This window comes from Stegostoma tigrinum, chromosome 17, assembly GCF_030684315.1.
Source record: "Stegostoma tigrinum isolate sSteTig4 chromosome 17, sSteTig4.hap1, whole genome shotgun sequence".
In the NCBI taxonomy this organism is placed as follows: Eukaryota; Metazoa; Chordata; class Chondrichthyes; order Orectolobiformes; family Stegostomatidae; genus Stegostoma; species Stegostoma tigrinum.
Window position 1 is genome coordinate 3,823,306 of NC_081370.1, and position 18,255 is coordinate 3,841,560.

At 41.3% G+C, this 18,255-nt stretch overlaps 1 protein-coding gene across 4 annotated transcripts in view; it reads right to left on the reverse strand.

The window, feature by feature from the left end:
- The window catches only part of LOC125459567 (potassium voltage-gated channel subfamily KQT member 1), a 676,985-nt gene that overhangs the window by 212,678 nt on the left and 446,052 nt on the right, over window positions 1–18,255 (reverse strand). The window lies entirely within an intron of this gene.

Consider the following 18,255-nt stretch of genomic DNA (forward strand, 5'->3'; position numbering starts at 1 on the left):
AATCAATGATAACCATAGTTTTCTTGGTTTTTTTTTTAATCTATTAATACATTTCTTCGGGAAAGGATTCATGACACAGTGGCAGCAATTCTCAGTCTCTGGATCAGATGCTTTGGGGTTTTTTTTGGTTCCAAACCAGGCCATGGAAGGTGTGCTGTTAATATGGCCAAACTGGTTAATTCACCGCTGGTAAATCCTTCCAGTACTCTCAATGGCTGTTGGGAAGAACGGGAGAGTGGTTCTAGTCATCTAGGAGAAGGAAATGATAGACCATAGCAGTGATTTACATGTACCAATCCAGCGAAAGTCCACAGTCTAAACTTTAGAAAATGAGGACCAGATTAAAAGATAGAGAGCAGATTTCTTATTTTGCACCTTTGCACTGACTGATTAGCGCTGTTGCTGTTGTCATACTATCCTCCTCTGTTTCAATCCAATTTTCCCTTTTTACATAAAAGTACTGATTCACTGTTGGAATATAATATCATTGACACCGTCTCATTCTAACTTCCACACTTTATTCCAGATGAGTCTTGGTTGGGCTTCAATAGGAAGGGCAATGGTAATCTTGAAGCTCACAAGCCAGCCCAAGTCTGTCTTCCCTTCACATTCTTACATTATCCTGCCTAGATAATAAGTAATAATGGAGATTCTGGACAGATTCTGTATGTAGCCCTCCTAATCCCAGTGTAGCTCTAAGACAAACTAGCCCAGGGACCAAATTCAGATTCTTTCTAAAATAGATTGCTCAGCTACTCAATCAATGGACTCACTGAGCCAGCAGTGAATCCTTTAAGATGATCATTTCTCCAGGATTGTCAAGGCTTCCTTAAGAGTTAAATATTAACTTCTTAAACCAAGACTACCAGGAACACAGATACAAAATATCGCCATATGGGAATGGCGTTTTTATTTTATTTCCTTTGAGCAAATTCATTAATTAGTTACAAAATATTTGAAATCAGGCTAAAAACTGTTTGATTGGGTAAAGTGGTTGTAGGTGAGATGTCCTGTGATGCAGCCTTCAGGTTCAGGTCAACTGAAGTTCACACCTAAATGTTCTAAATCCAAAGTTATGGAAATAGGGAAATGAGTTGAGACTGAACTGTTCACACCAACTGTTACAACACAGCTTGTTCCCATTCAACAAAATGTCACAAAATCTTTAATAATTGAATGGTTAAGACCTGTATGATCAATGTAAAGGTAACTTTTTTCACCTTGTTAGAAATGTAGTTCGGATCTTCTTTCTGTCAGAAAAGCACAGAACATCCACTTTGGAATCAGAAACCAGAGTATCCAAGTTATCCCTTTGTATAATTGACACAATAGCCCAGAAAACATGGAATTTCAAAACAAGCCCAAAGGCAACTGTGCAACCACTGCTGATTGTTATTAAAAATCTATTAATGTCCTTTAGGGAAAGAAATCTGCCATCTTTACTTGGTCTGGCCTAAATGCAGCTCCAGACTCACCGTAATGTGTTTGACTCTTAACTGCCTTCTGGGTAAGTTAGAGATAGGGAATAAATTTTGGTCAAGCCAGTGTTGCCAAAATCCCACAAACAAATTTAAAATGTCTGCCACGTCACACTCTCCTCTACACATTTGGTGCCAACCCCCTCATTTATCTTCCACTCTTTCCACTTATCCATCTGCTACTCTAATCCCTTACTCACCTGGTACTCAATTCCCTCATCTATTCATGCTACCATATACCTCATCACAGAAACATCAAAAACAGAAGCCACTGGGCCCTTAAAGTTTGCTCCACCATTTAATATGATTGTGGCTGATCATCCAACTCTGTATCACACTCCCATTTTCTCTGACCCCTTTTGCCCTAAGAACCATGTCTAGCTCCTCCTGGAAAACAGTCAGTGTTTTGTCCTCAACTGCTTTTTGTGGCAGAGAATGCCACAGGCTCACCACTCTCTAGTTAAAGAAATTTCCCCACATCTCAGCCCTAAATGGCTTACCCAATATCCTTAGACCTTGTCATCTGGTTCTGGGCTCCCTGGTCATGGGGAAACATCCAACCGGCACCCCATCTCCTCAGCCGCTCGTTTTCTAGCCTACACCTTAACTTGCCACACCTCCTCCTTACCCATCTGCCTTCCTTAACACATCAACCAATTGGCGTCCCGACCACTCATCCGCTCACCTTCCAACGTTAGCCCTCCGACCTGGTACGCTATCCCCGACCCATCTGTCACCCTGACCCCTTACGCACCTGACTGCCTCACCCAGTTGACTCCCTTCCCCAAACACTCAGCTGACACCCTACTTCTCACCTCAGTCCACCTGTTACCAACCTTGCTACTTTTCTGGCACTGTCTCACCTTAGCCCACATGGCACCCTATTCTGTAACTCACCTAACCCCTCACCCACTTAACTTTAAAGGTTTCTCTCAGCAGGTGTCAATGATAAGACCTTTAAACATTCTGCTTACTGGAATATAGTGGCAATTGTCATTAAAAACAAAAGGATGGTGAATCTTATCCTCCTACACTGGTTCTAGCTCGAGTGGATTTCTAGCTGGTTTCCTTCAATGTATGCATCTGGGACTCCTGATGTGGAAATCGTTAACCGGTAAGTGGACAATCTTTAAAACGATTAAGGTTAATCAGATATGGGTCTGTACTGCAGTGGGCTACTTGATTTGTATTTGTATAGATCAGACATATAAACCTCAATGCTTTATCGAAGGAGCTGGAAAAATTGATTCCACAGCTGAAATTTTAGCAATTCATTCATTTAAAAAGTTGCCTGGCCAAATCTATGTCCCAGCTGTTTTAACTAGTAGCAATCAAAGCTATTGTTGCACTGAGTTTAAAATACGTTTAAAATTGTGAGCACATTGCGCAGTTATATTTTTGCAAATTGGGTGTTTTTTTTAAACCTTCCAAGATTTACAGCACTATCTTTCCACTGACATTTCCATAAAACAAGTCAAACTGCCTTAAAGCCTCAAGGAAAAAAAAAGCTGTGTTTGCAAAGCAAGTGATTGTATCTTCTGTGGAAAGGCAACTGCAGATTGAAACAGCGAACCTGGGGCTTGTTTTGCAGTTCATAAGCAACTGCTGGCAAGGGAAACACGATAGTCCCTTGGAGTTCTCACTACCGCTGAGACAGTTGGATTAATTACAGAAATATCCAAATGCTGGTAATAAATAGTCAAAGCCAAACACTGGGTAACTTGAAACGTTATTACACTGAAAACAACAGTGTTATGTCTGACACAACACTGGGACTAATTTCTTTTCTTTCTCCTCTCCTAAGTTTGGTAACAGTGTTTGCTTGGCTGGAAACGAGGGGGGGGGAGGAAAAAGAGCATGAATAAGAGCAAGCCACAAAGCTGGAATGCGAAGGAGATGGAGAGACAGAAAGGTGGAAAAAAATGGAGAGTGACAGAAAAGTACCAAACAGGCAGGCAAGTGAAATAGTCACAGAAACAAGAGACGATGATAGGGAGAGTACTGAAGCATAACAAAATGCACAGACTGAGAGGGCAAGAGACAGAGCCAGACACAAAGAAAAATAAAGAAAAGTGGCTTGGAAACATAGATGTGCTATGACAAGGAAACACATACAGAAAAACAGACAGAGACACACTGAGACCTGAAACAGGCAGGAGCGGAGAAAAAAGGGAAGCACAGAAACAGAACAAAAGAGGTATATGGAACATAATCTTGAAGCAGGGTGGTTAAGTCTGGAGAGCAAGAAAGCACTGAAAGAGAAACCAAGACAGATTGATCATAAGATACAGAGAAAGTGAGGCAGATTAAGCCACAAAATGTGAAGCAGAGGAAACAACACATGCAGAGATACAGAATAAAGTATAAAGACACAAGAGCTGGACCAAAGCCAAATCTCGCTTTTGATCAAATTTGTTCTCATTCTTTTTTGCGGCCACCTTCCTTTTGAATTCAAACAAGGTTTAATGTTATTTTTTCCAAAACTCAGTTTCCTCTGCCAGACTGCTTATGACTCATCAGCTTCCCCGAACTTTCTAACTTCAGGCATCATTTAGACAGACTATAGCTTGATCTGCATTATGTCATCCCATAAGGCATTGTATGGCAGGACCCACTGACCGCAAAGCAGAAAACTAATATCATTTTGTCAATAAAGGCTAACATGAACGTGTAATCAGCGAACACAAAACTGCTCCATTTACAAATCTGGAGTCTTCAATTTCTATTGAGGCCAAAACCAAAGTTGTAAACACAATGTGTATCAGCTTTCCCACTGAACAGGACAGATCTGTCCAGTCACACCAACATTGCCTTAGTTTTCACATAGCAGCACATGCTCCCTATAAAAGTCACACTACAGGCAATCATACTGCAAAAGCCTAGTGAGCTCTTAATCCCAGCTACATGATTCCAGAAAGCCTTAGTAATCCATCATTTAAAGGGGTACCATCTTTCTGCCAAAACTTGCTGTGAGAGATGAAGAGTTAGATTACCCTTCACACTGTGACAATGATGGGCACGCTGATAACTTTGATGTGATTAATATTGCAGCTTTTTCACAAAGAGAAATTATAAAAACTAGTCATTTCGATTGTTCTCCTATAAAATGAATATAAAGGGCTGTGTACAGTTTTGAACTTTACTGTCTAGCTGGTAATACCAATAGCCGACTACACATTATATATAATAATCTTCGAAACCCACAATTTCTACAGTACTCGCAGTGGCTCAGTGGTTAGCACTGCTGCCTCACACTGCCAGGGACCAAGGTTCGATTCCACTGTCTGTGTGAAGTGTGGATTTCCTCTGGGTGCTCCAGTTTCCTCCTACAGTCCAAAGACGTGCAGGTTAGATGGATTGGCTATGCTAAGTTGCCCATAGTGTCCAGGAATGTGCAAGTTAGGTGGATTCGCCACGGGAAATGCAGGGTTCCAGGGGTAGGATAGGGGAATGGGTCTAGGTAGACCACTCTTTGGAGGATCATTGTGGATGCAATGGGCTGAAATGGCCTGTTTCTGCACTGAAGGGATTCTATGATGAACTGGAAGGACAAGGGGCCATTCTCAAAGGGATAGGCAATAAATGTTGTCCCAGCCAAAGATGCCTATATCCTGTGAATGATTAATAACTTTAAAAAAGTGGATAGCCATTATAAAGCTCACTTGTTTTTCCACCTGCTCATCCCTTTGGATGCATTCATTAGCAGAGGAGCAAATTGCTCTGCCACTGAACTGCCCAGGAGGTGAAATTCATTATGGTCAATTCCCAGCCAATAAATACCCTCATTGCTGCATTTAGAAACAAATGCAATCATCAAGCTTTCCCTGGATGGTTGCTTTCAGAAAATACATTTCTCACGTTGCATCTACCAATCCCCTCAAAATGGAAAACAAATAAATAAGCTCATCAACTCATTTTCCATTTGATGACTTGAGGGAATCTGCCCACCGATACATTATTTTAGATAACAAGATGATCTTCTATCAAATCCAAATGCTAAATTCAAGGTGATGGCAATAAACATTTTGCATTGGGGCAGCTCATTATTCTGAGGCTTCCTAGCGTGTTCTGTTCATATTTCTGACTGATCAACAAACACATTTACTGAGAAGGAAGAATTAATTCTTTTGGAGTTATATCGATTCAAGGTTAATGCAGGGCTGGCCAGGGTTCCCTTGCTAGTTGACTGGGGTGTTACTGTACCAATAAAACTAAAAGTTAATTCTGGGAATCTGAAAAATAAGAGCCCTAAAGACAACCAAATGGCAAAATAAGTTTCAAATAACCAAAGAGAAAGTCATGTCAGACTCTTTTTCTCTGTTTTTCTCTCTCTACAGCCACTGCCGGACTTGTAGTGTTTCTCCAGCCTTTAAAGTTTATTTCAGATCTTCAGCATCCATTGTATTTTTTGTTATCAAAACACAAAATCGGCCAGTTAATCTCTGTAAAGGGAAAAGACAATGGAGTACACCAGTTGTAGTTGGCTCTGACAAATGGCCTATGAAATGCTAGCCAGTCTTACAGATGGTGATTAAATTGTGTATCTGTAGAAGTTTCAACTTGCCTCTCAATGCCATTAAAAAGAACAAGGAAGGCCTGGGTCTGTGGCTGATGTTATATGGCTATGTTATGGATGGGACGGGGATTGGTAGGGCACCTTGATGCTCACTGCAAGGCTGAGGGAACAAATTGGTGAAGGTTGTGTGGCAGATAGTTGGAGACTGAGAGAACATTAGGTAAGGACATGGGACTGGCCCTAGCTGCACTATCTCTGCCTGTGATCACTATCTCCAGTTGTCACATATTCATGGCCTTGCATTTATTTTAATATATTCATTCGTGGGATGAGGGCAACACAGGCTAGGCCAGCATTTATTGCCCATCTCTAATTGCCTAGAAGGCAACCACATTGCTGTGGGTCTGGAGTCACATGTAAGCCAGACCAGGTAAGGATGGCAGATTTCCTTCCCTAAAGGATATTTGCAAACCAGATGGGTTTTCCCAGTGATAGACAATGGATTCATGGTCATCATTCGACTCTTAATTTCAGACTTTTATTGAATATAAATTCCACCATCTGCCACAGTGGGATTTGAACTGGGCCCTCAAAGCATTACCTGGATTTCTGGGCTGATAGTCTAGCGATAATAGCACAAGGCCTCCCCAGTAAATGAGATGAGGAAAGCTGAATGAGATGAGAGAGACTAAAAGAACATCCGATTGAATATCGGTGGTGGGGGGAGGGGGAAGCCTGAGTTTACACCTGGAATCTTGGAGCTGCAGGGAAATACTTGGATCCAAGATTCCCTGAAGGCTCTTATTGTGAATACTGCCACCTGTGGAAACTAAGCAGTCTGCAGGACAATGAATATTGTATTAAGCTAAGCACAAAAGAGTTTACTTCAAAGCGAACACCCCTCCTCCCATGATCAAAGTGAATCATAAACCTAACCCACTGCCACTTGCAGGAATAAAACATTTCTAAGAAAGCAATTCTGGTTTTTGATTGTTTCCTTTTGAGTCGGGCGTGGATCAGAGAAAATGCATACTTCTTAAAAGTCATCCAAGCGTAATTTTCTCCTTAACTAAGATTAGGTGGAAAGTAGGCATGGGAATTAAGCATGAAAAGTCACTTTATAAGGATATTCACTTTAGCCTATAGGTTAGCTATGATGCATTAGTAGCATCTTCATATTTGACTCCGGTATTTTTGCAGTAAAGTCCACTCCATACATTAGGCTGCTATGTATTGAACGAATGTGCTGTGATTATAAACACAGTATTTTGGGTGAGAAACAAAACTGACTTCTTGACTGCCTCTCACATGGATGCAATAGATTCTGTGGTACTACTTCCAAGTATTTTCCTTGATGCCTGGTCAATACTAATATCTTCACAACTGAATATCTCGTCGTCGTCATCACATCGCTCTTTGGGGATCTTACTGCTTACAGATTGGATGCCCTGCGCACCTATATTATAATAGTTGACTACAAAAGGTACTGAGTTACGTGCAAAGCATAATGGGACGCTCTGAGGTCATGAAAGAGGTTACTATGCTTCTTTCAATAAATTAACTGGGAGAAAATGTTTTCTACCTCTCCTGGGAAAGAGAATCAAATGAGTACTGAAGGTGTGGCTAAGCATAACACTAACATGCACCTAATGATGCACAGGCCTCTACCTCTCAGCACTTGTAACATGTAACAATCAATCACACAATTGGCTAAACATTTATTCCTCTGATATGAAGAAAACTAATCTGACATCTCTGAAGGGACTACACAAAAGTTTTTGAAAATGACTGTTGTGGATATTATAAATACCACAACCAGTATCATTAAAAGGAAACTAATCTATAAACCTGCAGCAACACAAACTGGCTTGCCTTTTACCCTCTTCAAACCAGCTCCCATGCTAAAACTTGCTGCAAAATTCATCTGAGAGTCACTTTATCACAAATCCCAAACCACGAGCCATTTCTGTACACTGCTGAAAATTTTAAGAGTTCCATATTTACCACTTCAAACCTCACCCACTTAAGGGTTGGGGATGGAGAGTTGGAAGCAAACAAAGGGAATGACATATACCCGATTCGTTCTTTGAGTGGAGCCCAGTTTGACATGATACTGTAACATGCGGCTCCCAACTGGCCAGCCAGACAGACTAAAACACTCGAACCTCTGACCTCTCATTTACTTAACTCCAATGTTGCCGTGACAACAGTAAGATCAGTGAAAGAAAACACTAAACGAAAAGTGACGCATCTTGCATCCCATAAAGCTGACTGGCAGTGGTTAAAAATACCCCAGTCCAGATATTCCAGAGAAACAACATTCCTGCTTTTTAATGTCCCTTTCCAGGGAGGCCTTTGTATTCATGACTTTAACAATTTGTGACTTGGTTTTTAAAAATCAACTGTGAAATATAAATTGACAGGGGCGGATATAACAAAATAAACACAGTAATATTTTGTTTAGTCAGAGTAAGAACCTAAAGGTTACTTAAATAGCAAATTGGAAGAAAAACATTCAGACTTCATTTCCTTCACCTTTTATAAATTAAATAGTCCAAGAGGGCTCACAGGAACAATGAGTGACATTTGGAGTCATACTTTTAGCTTTAAAATGGTCCAGGAAAGAACCTTGCTTTCAGGACCCTCAATGAGGTGAATTTTCAATGTGATACATCTTAGTTAATAGCTCTAACATAGGTATTACTGGTTGAGGAAATGAGCAGTGGTCTATTTTGTCTGATCTCCCACCACTTCGTGCCCATTCAATTTTCTGTTCAGTCTTTCTACTAATGCCAAAGCCACCCATCTGTACATCATGTACAGATCAGATAGCCAATGATCTCCTACAGTGTTGTAAATGTTCTAAGTTTCCTTATGTTCACAATTTTTAAACAAAAGGCCCCCCTCTCCGATGTCATTTAGATTCCCACATGATTTCCTGATAACAGGATATAGATAAAATGGCTTTCCACAGTGTGCTGTTCATCAAGGAACAATTAAAGTGGCCTACAGTAAAATTCATAACACCTTGAGCTAATTCTGAAGCTGTTTTTGTTTCATTTTTTTTTCTATTAGACGATTGGAGAACAGTCATGCCAAAGTTTTGACATTACCACCGTTTCTACATAATGGGCCAACAGGTTTTCCATTGGAAACCACAATTACTTATTTTTGGAGGAAGAGAAGAAACTCCAGGATGTTAGGCTATGCCCAAGGAGATATGGTCCAACTACAGCACTGGCTTCTACCCAACTACTTGGAAATTTACCCAGGAATGTGTTGTCCATAAAAGCAGGTCAAATCCATTGGAGCAACTTACTACCCTATCAGTCCACTTTTAATCATTAGCAGAGTGATGAAAGGGATCATTGAGCTTTTTCACCTTTATTTCAAAGAGAATAGTTTGTAAAATATAGGGAGGTTTTGCTAAAACTATGGAAGGCCATACCCAGACCACATCTAAAACACTGTGAGCAGTTTTGGTCCCCCTGTCCAAGGAAGGATGGATTGGCGTTGCAGGCAGTCCAGACAAGATTCACTAAGTTGATCCTAAGCATGAAGGGATTTTATTATGAGGGGAGTTTGAGTAGGTTGGGCCGATACACATTGAAGTTTAGAAGAATGAAGCGAACATACAATGAGACCCCTTGGTATCTGTGGCGTCGAGAGCAGGAAGCTTGAGGTTTCCTGGAGAGTGGGCCAAAAGGAGACTGAGCCCTTGCAGGACTTCACTTAAGAAGGACTGTGAAAATTTACCTTCATTTCTTTACTTTTCCGCTAGAAATGACTGTAACGTTAACTTTTAAATTTACTTGTTTCATTTTCTACTTACACTAAGAACAGCAGTAATGCCTTACTTTTAACTTTGTTTCTCTATGTTACCACTTGTACATAAGTTAGCACTGTGTGTAGCAACATTGGAATCTTTTCACTGTACTCCTGTAATCCTATACTCGAATACGTGACAATAAAGCTTGAATCTTAAATCTTAACTCATACAAGATTCTCAGAAGGCTTGATAGGACGTAGATGTAGAACGGTTGTTTTACCTTTTGCCAGAGTCTAAATCCACAGGGCATAACCTCAGAATACAGGGTCACGCATTCGAAACAGAAATTAGGAGGAATTTCTTCTCTCGGAGGGTAATGAATTTGTGAAATTCATTCAACAGAAGGCTGTTGAGGTTGAGTCATCCATTATATTCAAGTCTAAGATAGAAATTTAATCAGCAAAGGAATCAAGGGGTATGGGGAAAAAGAGAACAGAGTTTAAGGATTATCAGATTGGCCATAATCTCACTGAATGGCAGATCTGACTCGATGGCCAAATGACCTGCTTCTGTTCCTATACTTTATGGCCAACACCACCATGTTGCACTTGTTCAGTATTTTGTTTCTCAATGATGATCAGTTCAGGTTTTGTGAGGGCCAGTCAGTTTCTGACCTCATTGCAGCTTTGGTCCAAACAGTGGTAGAAGAGTTGAACTTCAGAGGTGAGGTGAGAGTTGATTGTCCTTGACATCAAGGCAGCTTTTCATTGAGCATCAAGAAGCCTTAGCCAAACTGGAGCCAATGGAAATCAGCAAGAAAACTCTCCACTGGTCAGAATCATAAACAGCACAATGGAAGGTGGTGATAATAGGAACTGCAGATGCTGGAGAATCTGAGATAACAAGGTGTGGAGCTGAATGAACACAACAGGCCAAGTAGCATCTTAGGCTAACCCTCAAAATGTCAGCTTTCCTGCTCCTAAGCTGCTGCTTGGCTTGCTGTGTTAATCCAGCTCCACACTTTGTTATCAATGGAGGGCTGTTGTTGTTTCTGGAAATCAATCATCTCAGGTTCAGAAAATCATTAAACAAATTCCTCAGGGTAGCGTCCTTAGCCTAACCGTCTTCAGCTGCTTTATCAAAGACTTCAGAATCCATCACAAGGCCAGAAGTGAAAATGTTCACTGATAACTTCACAATGTTAACCATTATTCAGGACTCCGCAGAAACTGAAGCATCCTATGTCCGTGGGCAACAAGGCTCAAATGCCAGGCAAAAGTTGATAAGTGGCAAGAAATATTCATGCCACACAAGTGCTAGGTAATGACTATCTCCAACAAGGGGGAACTAAGCAATGCCCTTTGACATTCAATGGCATCATCCTTGCTTAACACCACTACCAACATTCTGGAAGTTACCACTGAGCGGAATTGAACTGGGCCAGCCATATAAATGCTGTGGCTACAAGATCAACACGGAGATTATTGACAACCAATGACAGGCTAAAGTTGTCAAGTTCCCACTATGACAACCACACTGAGAATTCACAATATCTAGCTTGTTTTTCACCGCTGGTAATACAGGAAGCTGGATATCAATGAGGCAAGTTGCAGCAATAATAAGCTACAATCCCACTTATCTCACTGTTGCCTAGTCAGAAACTCACCACAATGCTAGGTAAATACATAATTGTTCCATCAAGGTGATCTTGACATTAATATGGCCTCACCAAATGACTTGTCCGATTCTGCCACAAATCTTATCTGGTCCATGTTGCTCACACCCTTGTAAGTTTATGGCCTGAATTGCTTGTGTAGACATTACTGGTAGCATTGACATTGCTCGTTGATTAGTCAGCTTCACAAGCATGGATTTTGTAAACTGGTTGAGGTTCTATACTGTTCTGATTCCTTTTGACTATGATTGCATTTCAGCATTCAGGGAATCCTTTTGTTGACCATTCTAACTGGGTTACAGCACTCAGTTGCACCTCTTTGGTGATGACAGTGCAGGAATAACTAGGTCAGCATCTAACCAATTAAAGAATTGCACTATCCAACAGCTGGCCATTTACATTTAAAATGTACACACAGTTAATAAAGTGGATTCTGCATTGCTCTGGAGTAGCCAGAAGTCCAGAGGTCCACTTTGAGACACAAGCAAAGTTTGATTTGTTTGTCGTTCCACCACTTGGCTGCACACTGGGCTGACATTTTTGTGCATATTACTACGATTTGCCAGGTATCTCTGTTATCCAAGTGGCCTTTGAAATGTTACCAACAGCTTTATCTTTTTTATCTGGCAATTAAGGTACCCATCATCCTTTACAAACAACATCCTTGAGCCAATCTTCCAACATCAGACCGAATATTGAAGAAGGATGTCAATGCCTAACTATTTAGCTAGGAATAATTGTTCAAATTATGAATTTCAGGACAACTCGTAATGTTACCATGTTGCAAATTCACTGTAGGGAAACAAGATAATAAATACAATGCTTGTGTGCAACTCCAAGACAGTTATGCTTGTCTCACAATGTCAGAAACAAGAACCATCAATTGCCTTTGCTCTCGGCAAAAGATAGCACCATCCCAAGACGTTATTATCATTCACACCCAGAAAACCCTGCAGAAGTTACAGATAGAGATTTATGCTTTCATTCAGAATTTGACAACCAGGCTCAGTTCCAACTTTCTGCGGTGTGTGAAGCCGAAAGTTTGATGATAAACAAATGCAATTGGCTTGCAGGCTCATATTTTTAAACATTCCAACTTGTCTGTTGAACTCGTTGTGACAACTGGATCATTTTTAATTGGATATCTGCCCATGAACTTCATAAGGAATAGAGTGTTTTACTTTTTCACCTTCATATGCTTGGAGAGTTTGCAGTGGGATTATCTCTATTTTAAAAGAGCCTTCCAGCAGGCTGGTTAAAATAATGAATGCCATTGCTAGATGTTCTTAAGATTATTTGCAACGGCCCTTCCAGTTATTTTTCCCCCCAGTGGAGACAAGGAATGGAAAGTTAATAGCAAATGGAAGAAATGTTTATTTGCATAGCATTACTCTACACAGACTTATGTTGATTCTCTGGGGGCAGGCAGTTCTGTGAGCAGTTCACTTAGTGACACACAGCACTGTCTACTCACACCCAGGGAACTGACGCAGTCTGCATAAGAAGCACTAGACAAACAAATTTTTCCACTGATACTTTGTTATTAAGTCAATCTACACTGAATGGTCAAGTATAAAAAAAGGCACACTTGGTTCAATAGGTCGACAATGGTAATGGTTATTAATTATGTTTAAATGCATGCAGTGGGCATTAAATATGGATTGAGTTGTGCATCTATAAACAGGAGTAGACTGAAACTGTGGTGGTTGGGTGGAGGTTGCATTTAGCTTACAATGTAAGTCTGCAAATAAAAGCTTGTGAAAGATATGCAAAGATTGGACCCACTTCTAACCTTCATCAAACGGCTCTTGTCCAGTGACAAATACTATCTTTGCTCATTTAATAACTTATATTTGTATGGCACGTTTAATGTAAAGAGATGTCTCAAAGTATTTCAGCACATCCAAATTATTTAAAAGGAGGCAGACAATATGTTTTAGATTTCAGTTGGCTTCCACACACCTGAGAGGTTACAGTTTCAGTTCATTTCCTGGCATGTCTCAGTCTATGTTTGGATGAGACACACAATTAAAAAATGATCTCAGTTCCAATTCCTCCCTATCCTTAGAAAGGACAGTGTTCCCTTTGAGTGTTCAATCAATCACCTGATCTCTGTTGGATTTTGGGGCATAAATTAGACAACGGATTCAGTTTTACAGTGGAACACGAGCTTTGTAGCTCGTGCATGAGGCCAAAAGACTTCAACGACAAGGTCTCATTTTCATTTCCAGGCTCCAATCCCTTCCCAAAGCTGAAAGATTAGCTTTGTTAAGCTTAGCATTGGGCGTGTGAGTGAACTTCACTTCCACTTGAGAGCAGGTTGGTTTCTCTCACAGTGACCTGATAGAAGTTTACAAAATGGTTGACAGTCAGAGTCGAAATGTCTAATACTAGAGGGTGTGTATTCAAGCTAAGAGGGGGTAAAGTTCAATGGGGCAAGTTTTTTTTCCCCACAGAGACTGGTAGATGCCTGGAATGCACGGCCAGGGATAGTAGTGGTGGACACAGATACGATAGGGGTGTTTTAGGGGCTTTAAGGTAAGCACTTGAATAAGCAAGGATTTGGAGGGATATGGGCTATGAGCAGACAGAACGGATTAGGATGACTTGGTTTCATGTTCGGCACAACATGATGGATTGAAGGGCCTATTCCTGTGCTGTATTGTTCTAACTTCTATGTTATATACCATGTGAGATGAGCTCAAAGAGGCTTGCAACAACCATGGCCAGTAGGGTCATGTCACTACCTTTGAAGGTCCAAGATGTCCTGGTGCTATAACTAAAAGACATCCAAACAGCCACTCATTCACTGCAAGCTAAGTGTGTCATATCTGCCGTTGCTTGCCCCACCACAGATGTTAGTCTCGACAGAAAGTGGCCCCACGGTTCCCTGACACCTTGGCACACCATAACTAATAGAAGGACAGGGTTCACTTTTCCCAGCCTCATGTATATCTCAGCCGACAGGCATGATCAAATGGCAGGGACCATTCTGTTCAGCTACCTCTTTGCATCTCTCCCTCTGTCTCTGCCTCAGACAATTGTAGACACTCTTCAACGGAAACTTCATTACAGCTCGTAACCTTGCATGCATGTTGTGGAGCAACAATGTTTCCCTGTGTGCTTCACTGTAGAGAGGTTAACGTGCCCAGAGATGGCTCTCATGCAGCTGACTCATTGTTATGTGGATTTTCCCTTACTTGACCCCTGGAGGACTGCAACATCTTCCCCCACCTGCAAAAATCCTCTCCCTGATTTGACTGCTCGCCATTCGTTAGGAACTGTGTTATGTGCTGGAGCAAGGTAAAACAGTGCCATCACTTTCCAACTGAGTTCAACCATTATTAGTCCTTCCTCTGAAATTCACAGACCACCCATCATTATCTTTAACCATTCCCTTCCGCTCTTTCATCCGTAAATCACCATGTTACACTGGACCCCGTTACAAGATTCATTCCCATTCCTGCACACCTTCCAGGGGTGGCACGCATCACCTTCTCCACTCTAACTCTACCACTATTAAAGTCACAAGTTCCTTCATTTGTAGAGACTCCTCTCTAATGAAACCACTCACTTCTCATCAACGATCCTGACCCTTCCACAACTCACTCCCCTCTATCATTGTCACTGTATCAGCCACACCCCACTACAATTAATTCAATCTCCAGGAGCCCATTGGACGCAACACTCAATCACAAGTCACGCCTGCAAAATCTTTCCCAGCTGAAACAGCACCACTCAGATGCACTTACAGTTCTCCAATCCTTCCCTGGTAATCCATCTTCCTCTTTTGGTGAAACAGAATTCCACCCTTCATCAGCATCCTTGTGTTGTATTCACTAAACTCTAGTCTTGCTACCTCAGTCATCCTCAATGCGGCATTGATATAATTCCAATCATTGCATGGCAAAGGCAAACATTCCCCAAAGAAGGAGAAGCAGATGCTACTGACTCCAAAGTCCTGGAAGAGGATTACCTTACCTATTGCATGCCTCTATTATGCTGTCATGAATCTGCTCACTTGAGCAGAAGTGAATTGGGAAGGGATCTTAATTCTCGTGAGCCGACGTTTATAGAACACGCAAATGTGCTTCCCTTCATTTGCCATTGGGAAGCTCAGACTGCCATTAAGGTTTTGAGAAGTTAATCACAGAGGATCAGTTCATGATCAGGATTCAGAATTTAGCTGCCTGTTCTCAGGAGGGGCACAAGATCCTACTCAATGTTAAAACTACCCTCAGGGACTCTGTCAAATTCTCATAAAAAAACAAACATGGGGATTGAAATAAATATACAGAATTGTATATTAGCCAAATATTAGATAAATTTAAGCGTGTTAAGTTATTCTCAATGGTACAGGGAGCAAGTCAACTTAGAATAATGATCATTGCATTTATTATTGTCCTACTTGTTACTTGTACAGTAAAACAAGTTTGGTTTATTGTTGGCTCATCTATTTAGTGCACTCATCTGTTTGTACTCTGAAAGACAGAAGGACTGAGAAGAACAAGAGGATGATTACACCAGCTTTAAACAAACAGGAGTTCTTTTTTTTTCTTGACATGATACTATATGACTTGCTTTGGAAATATAGAAAAGCACCAAATTGTATAGAAGGTAACCTATTTCTGAAGAAAGGTCCGAACCTGAAACGTCAGCTTTCCTGCTCCTCTGATGCTGCCTGGCCTGCTGTGTCCCTCAGCTCCACAGTGCGTTATATCTGCAGAGAAGGCGTATGTGGTTTGCTGACAGAGAAGGTTAGTGATGCTGAAACTGACATTTCTAACAGGATGTGAGTAGGTGCAATCTGTGAGCTGCCTTCAGAGGCAAAAAAAACTGCAGATGCTGGAATCCAAGGTAGACAAAAGGGAGGCTGGAAGAGCACAGCAAGCCAGGCAGCGTCTGGACAAAAGGAGCAGTCAACTTTTTGGGTATAACCCATCTTCAGGACTGAAAGTGGCGGTAGGGGCTCTGCAGTTAAGAGAGGGGTGGAGGTGGAATGGATGTAATAGGTGGATACTGGTGGTAGGTATAACCTGGTTGGTCAGTGGGGCAGATGGATCCAGCTGGTGGCTGGAAGGGAGAATCAGAAGGTGCAATGGAAGGAAGGAGGTGGGACTGGAAGGGGAGCCAGGGATGGGTGGAAAGGCTATTTGAAGTTGGAGAACTCAATGTTGAATCCTCTGGGCTGTAGGGTGCCCGGGCAGAAGATAAGGTGCCGTTCTTCAAAATTGAGTTCTGAGTCACTGTGACACTGGAGGAGGCCGAGGATGGACATGTCGGAGGGGGAGTGGGGCAGTGAGTTGAAATGGGCAGTGATTGGGAGGTTAGGCTGGCCGTTACAGGCCGCGTGAAGATGCTCGGCAAAACGTTCACCTCCTGTATGTTTGCATCCGGCGCTCCTGATGTGGTCTTCTCTATGTCAGTGAGACGACACGTACGGTATGGTGCTTACTTGACCAGGGTAGGATGGGAAACAACGTCAATGGAATAGTTCAATCTTAATATTGACTGCAGTAGTACGTAGAGGCCTCCCTCCTTGTCCACACTTGCAGAATGGTGTTGCAAAAGGTATATAACTAATTGTCTCCCTGTAACAGAAAGAAATGCCTATGCTTCTTTATGAATTACCATTACCAATGTAGGAACTGGGGCTGTAATTTTTGGATGCAAATGCTCACAAATTTTAAATGCAATCAGAATTAAATATCTGTTTTTGTAATGTTGATGGGGAAAACCTATTGACCAGAGCTAGGTAGAGAAATGATGGGTCCTGGTGCTTCTTTTATGTCCCGTTCACTCATCCCATCCCCGCTTTTAACCCTGCACAGCTTCTGTTGAGAGCCTTCAGAATGCACTTTTGCGTCCTGTAGGAGAGAAGGATTTGACATGGACACAGGTCATTCAGCCCACTCATCTACATCAGCTCTTTCCAGGAGAAATGGAGTCACCTAATCACCCCCAAACACAGATTGTTTCCCTGCTTCTGTTCTCCAATTACTTGTCCAATCTTCTTTTGAATCCTAATTTGAATCTACCACAATATCAGGGAGGGAGTGCATTCCAAATGCTAATCATTCCCTGGATAAACATTTTTCTCATGTAGCCTCAAGCTCCTTTGACAATTCATTTGTAAAGGTAAATCTGCGCATTTTATTATTAATCCTTCAAAAATTGGAGATATATCCTATTTGTTCTATCTAAAGCTTTAATAATGTTATCCATCTCTATCAAATCACCTCGGGCTTGTTTGCTCTAAGAAGAATGACCTCAGCTTCTTTATAACTCGTTACCCCTGGAGCCACTTTAGTACATTTTTTCTTTGTAGTCTCTACAAAGCCTTCACTTCCTTCTGGTGCCCAGAATTAGAAACCATAGTTGCAGTAAAATAAAACCGTTATATAGGATCTTACGGGTTCAGCAAAAAATATTTCACTTTTGTATCACATGCTTGCACTTTCTAACTGTGGCTTTATCAGGCTAATGCAGGCAACTTGGTTATTCATATTAGGTAAATAGCTCCACTTCTTGTATCACGGCCCTTTGTCAAAACGTGGTTTTGAGAGGCCACTTGAGGGCTACTTTTCGATTTTCTAGGATAACTTTTAGATTCTCACTAACTTTTTTTTGTGATGTACTCTCGTAGGAACAATAGCTTCTGTATTTGTGTTGACATGTGTTATTTGGACTCAGCAAGGAGAAGGATTAGAAAAGAAATCATTATCCCCAATTATCAACCCTCCATTTAACTTCAAATCATAACATACAATAATTGCTCAATTTACTAGACACCACAGTTTTTAAATTGGCACAAGAC